Below are 5,116 nucleotides of genomic sequence, written 5' to 3'. Positions count from 1 at the left end.
CCCCTCCTAGTCTCTTATCATTGGCTCACGGCTAACTCTGCTCATCCTCTTATTTTGTATGTGACAGCATGTGGGAAATAACTGGTGAGGGGTTGGGGACCGTTACTTCTGGTACAACCAGATTATTATATAAAGTCTGTAGTTCCAAACTCTTGTCTCCGGCTGATAAAAATAGGTTCCTGTTTCGAAAACGAAGTCTATCTGATAAAACCAGACTGTTTTTAACAACCGGAGTCTAGGGTTATAGATAACTCTATTCCATAACTGGTCTACAAGATTACCTGAAGATGCTAATGACAGTTAAAACACACAACTTGAGGGAGGGGAGGGATGGAAGGAGGTGCGGGGGTGGAGCACATTCCTCAATTCACCCTGTAAAGCCTATGTTACACCAGAAAGTGAGAGGACAGAGAAGAAGAGACACAGACTCTAGAAGGATTAAAGTTTTAAGACTCACAAGTTTAAGACTAGGCTACAGCTTTTCACAAGAGTGATAATGATGGCAAGTTTGTAAGACAAAGCACTAGCAAAGATTTTACAAAGTTTAATTTTGGAACTCACTCTTATTTTGCTGCATGCTGTTGGTATTTTATAATGCTGTTAAATTTATACTCACCGTTATACCATTTTACTGCTTTACTGTAATTATTTCAATTTATTCTTTACTTGTTTAATAATAAAAACTAACTTGATTCCAAATCAATGAAGAAACCTCCTACTGATCCTTTGCTGGCCCCGGAGATTCCTCTTTTACTTATAACTCACCGCTATACTTTTTTTAACCGATAAATTTATTGCCATAAACACCTATTAGTTAATTCATTCAAGTTCATGTTTTATTACTTAATAAAGTCTTTAAATCAATGAAAAACCTCCTCCAATTATCAGTCAAAAACACACAACGGAAGGATTATCAGTTACATACACATATCCGGTTTAGGGGCGGGACCGGAAGTAGCTGTCAAAATTAGTTTGATGGAATGTCATCTATATTTTCTCTCTGAGGAATTTGCTTTGGTGATAAGGTGCTACACGCAGACAACCATACAGTTGACATAAATAAATCAAAAAATATATAAATATGGAATAAACAAATGCAAGTTCATCAATCCATCATCAACCGCTTATCCTGCGTACAGGGTCGCAGGGGGCTGGAGCCAATCCCAGCTGACATCAGGCAAAAGGCAGGGTACACCCTGGACAGGTCGCCAGTCCAAATAAAAGTTATATAAGAATAATAAAAAGAATAGAGAAAAATAATACAACTATGTGTAGATATTTACATGTTCATTATTCCAGTTTTGTGTTGTGCAGACGCATTGCAACGGAAGAGAATATTGTGAACATAAATATATAAATTGACACTATAAAAATACAGAACAACAAAGATTAACAATTAACAACAAATATGTGCCAGGTTTGTGTATGATATGAAATGAAATGAAATAATATTACACATGCAGAGACATTTGTATTATTTGAAATTGGGGAGTGTCAGTGACGGACCCGGGCCTGCAGCCAATCACCTTCTCTGCAGAGTGAATGATTCACTGCAGCCTGCCTTTGTCCCTTGCAGTGGCAGCAGCGTACCAGATGGTGATGGAGGAGGTGAGGATGGACTCAATGATGGCGGTGTAGAAGTGCACCATCACTGACTTTGGCAGGCTGAACTTCTTCAGCTGCCGCAGGAAGTACATCCTCTTCGGGGTCTTCTTGGTGAGGGAGGTGATGTTCAGCTCCCACTTGAGGTCCTGGGAGATGATGGTGCCCAGGAAGCGGAAGGAGTCCACAGTGGTCATCTGCAAACTTCAGGAGCTTGACGGACTGAACCAATGCTGATGTTCCTGGAATCACAGACGTGTTTTCCCAGCCTCACGTGCTGCTTCCTGTCTGTCAGGAAGTCAGTGATCCACGTACAGGTGGGGTCATGCACATTCAGCTGAGAGAGCTTGTCCTGCAGCGGGATGATGATGATGATGATGATGATGGTGTTGAGAGCAGAGCTGAAATCCACAAACAAGAATAACAAATATTGCAATATGTTTTATTTATAAATTTGCACTCTTTTTGTCTTTAATACTGACTGGAAGTGTTAGATTTCAGATTTGATATACTGTAAGTCTAGTTCAAAAACATAAGAACATTTGCACATCCAACAAACCTGTGGGCATAGTGCTGAAGAGTGAAAAAATAAGAATGACCTACACACTGAGTAATTATGAATCCCACTAGGTAGTATCATTTATTGCAATCTTTCAAACTCTGAGGTCTTCTCAGGCAAATACACAGGCAGGGACGTGCACAGACATTTTTTAAACAAGACAAATATATTAACTCAGCAACATTTTTACTCTTCTACAAAATAATCAGTTCACACAGAGTCAACGGTCTTCTTTAGTATTCACTAGGTTTAACACAGGAGCAGGCGACAGAAACGCAAACTATGCCACAATGTGCATGTTTTCTATGCTACTAGTTTCAAGTATGACATAGTTTCATTAATAATTTGTTTATTTTTCACAAGGCAATAAATCGTTTCAATTCTTTTGGTGTTATTGGAATACATAATACTTCACATAAATCTTCACACTAAACTGTGGCATTGGGCTGCAGGCATAATTAAAATAAATGTTATAATACTTTTACTTTTTGTTTCACAAGCAAGATGCACAGCCAAGCAACAGAATACTGAATTGCCTTAATACATTAATGTATTGATCAAATACTTTATTATTGTTTCTATTATATTACATTTACCATGCACACGCGCGTGTGCACACACACAATTACTGATGGTGACATGGACTTAGTGTCACATTTGAGGGAGGGCTGTCTGTATTATATAAGGATCTATCAGCATACAACAAACTAATAGAATGGAGAGTTATTAGGCCAGATGAGGAGCCTACCATCAAAACTATGAAGTTACTCAATTTTTCATGGAGTGGTCAATTTTGAGACTTTGGTCTATTTTGCTTCCATGTCTTCTTTTACTCTAATGGAAATAAAACTTCAAGAATACACTTTTAGATGGTGTTTATTTTAAGCCTAATATCCTCGGTCGATTTGCATCTGTAGATATATTCTATATTACCCAAAACAAGCTAATCTGCATATTTACAAAGAACATTTCAGAGGAAAATAGCCAACTCTTGATGTAAGTCATTAACTGGGGAAGTTCTGTGGTGAAATGCTTTAGTTATTTTGTTTATCCCATTCACCTGCAGTGACTTGTCAAATGTGTGCAAATTGGCGTATTTTAATTAGTTAACGCCTAATTTGCATATCAATGTGGCGATTGAGGGAGAGAGAGAGAGAGAGAGGGCATCGGAACTCCAAAGTCTCATCTTCCGACCTGATAGCCTATTTAGATTTTTTTCCCCCCAATATATATATTTGTTTGACAGGGAATCTGTTGGAAACAGGAATAAATATACTGTATATTCTTTTATAAAAAAAAAAAAATCATCCCAGAAAAAAGGGCACTTTCTCTTGAAGAAAAAGGGTGTTACGGTGTGGTATGGGGACAGAGTGGACCCAAACGCAACCCTGGGGAAGAACAGGCTTTATTGAAGGGGATACGGGGTTGAGGGAGTGGAGGTGAGGGAGCGGCGGACGCCGGGCAGACACAGGCACGGGGAACCGAGGAGACTGAGACAAGGGAGCCGGGGGCACTGGGGACCGAGGAAGCAAGGAGGCACGGGGAGGAGCCGGGAGGACGCCGTGGAAGAGGTCCGAGGGGAGAGGGCAGGGTGGCGAGCCCAACTGGCGGAGTGGAGGACGGAGGTGAGTGGACCTGGAGGGGAGACGGACAGACAGAGTCAGACACAGCGGAGACAAAGCACAGGAAAATAGAAAAGATGCAGAATACGTGCAAGCTTGAATGGTGAAGTGGCACCAGGTAAGGAGCAACGACAATCAAGCAGGGGTTGACTGGAGAACCGGGGTAGAAGTATTTTCAGAGATGAGGCTGATTGCTGGCAGGTGTGGCAGGCAGAGGAGGTGGCTGATGAGATGCAGGTGTGGATGGGCTCAGGAGTGGAAGGAGAGAGAGAGAGAGCACACGTAGGGGAGGAGACACAGGGAGGCAGGCAGAGCACAGGAAAAAAACAGGGAAAACAGAATCACAAACAAAAAGGAGAAAAAACCAGGACACTCACCGTCAGCTGGGCTGCCACCTCAACAGAGCTCCCTCCTCAACGGATGCCTCCGGGCAGACCTCCTAGTTGGCTGGGAAGGGCTTAGCAGAAGTCCGTTGGGGGTGGGGGGGCGGGGACCGCACTGGGGTCCGGCTGGTGGGGGTCCAGGGTCCAAAACAAAACAAAACGCAGAAGCTTCAGAGAGGGGGACAGGGCTGGGAGGGGTCAGGCGAGCGGGCAGGGCAGAATTGAGGGAACAGGGCCAGACAGGGTGCCTGAGAGCAGAGCAGCGGGACCAGGGTGTTCAGGCGGGCGTCCCGAAGGCAGGACAGAGAGGGAGCAGGAGAGTTCAGGCGGGCGGCCCGAAGAGGGAGTAGGGGAACCAGGGAATTCAGTCGGGCGGCCCGAAGGCAGGACAGAGAGGGAGCAGGAGAGTTTAGGCGAGCGGCCTGAAAGGGGGACTGAGATGGGGCAAGGAGCCTCGGGCGGAGGTCCCAGGGTTAGGGCAGAGAGGGAGTGTGGGACCTGAGGAGGGTGGCCCAAAAGCGAGGCAGAGAGGGAGCGTGGGACCTCAGGAGGACGGCCCGGTGGCAGGGCGGAGAGGGAACAGGGAACCTCGGGCGGGCTTCCCAGGGGCAGGGCAGAAAGGGAACATGAGACCTCAGGAGGACGGCTCAGAGGCCGGGCAGAGAGGGACTCGAGGTGGTCACGAGGCCGAGAGCCTGAGCTAAGGTCCACAGGGGGCCGAGCAGAGGGCTGATGGGGAGGACCGGAAGCCACCGGCGGGGCAGAAGCCGGTCGATCCGCCAACAGGGCACGAGGACCAGGGGTCGGCCGGACCAGATGCAGGTGTGGGTTGTTGGCTGGGCTCAGGAGCGGAGGGAGAGAGAGAGAGAGCACATGCAGGGGAGGAGACACAGGGAAGCAGGCAGAGTACAGGAAAAAAACAGGGAAAAAAGAATCACAAACAAAAAAGG

The 5,116-nt window shown here is 45.5% G+C and overlaps 1 long non-coding RNA gene across 2 annotated transcripts; it reads right to left on the bottom strand.

The window, feature by feature from the left end:
- Positions 1 to 3,549: 3,549 nt before the first annotated feature.
- On the bottom strand, positions 3,550 to 4,266 carry LOC123957999. 2 transcript variants are annotated; one of them, XR_006821963.1, is made up of 2 exons: positions 4,161 to 4,266; positions 3,550 to 3,796 (listed from the first exon to the last, which is right to left on the bottom strand). It is a non-coding gene; the product is annotated as an uncharacterized LOC123957999 (long non-coding RNA). The 2 variants fall into 2 exon arrangements; XR_006821964.1 differs by lacking the exon at positions 4,161 to 4,266 and adding an exon at positions 3,899 to 3,999.
- Between the last annotated feature and the right edge of the window lie 850 nt (positions 4,267 to 5,116).

This window comes from Micropterus dolomieu, linkage group LG19 (assembly GCF_021292245.1).
Source record: "Micropterus dolomieu isolate WLL.071019.BEF.003 ecotype Adirondacks linkage group LG19, ASM2129224v1, whole genome shotgun sequence".
Lineage (NCBI taxonomy): Eukaryota > Metazoa > Chordata > Actinopteri > Centrarchiformes > Centrarchidae > Micropterus > Micropterus dolomieu.
Note: the sequence above shows the minus strand (reverse complement) of the source record. Positions and strands in the feature narration are given on the sequence as shown.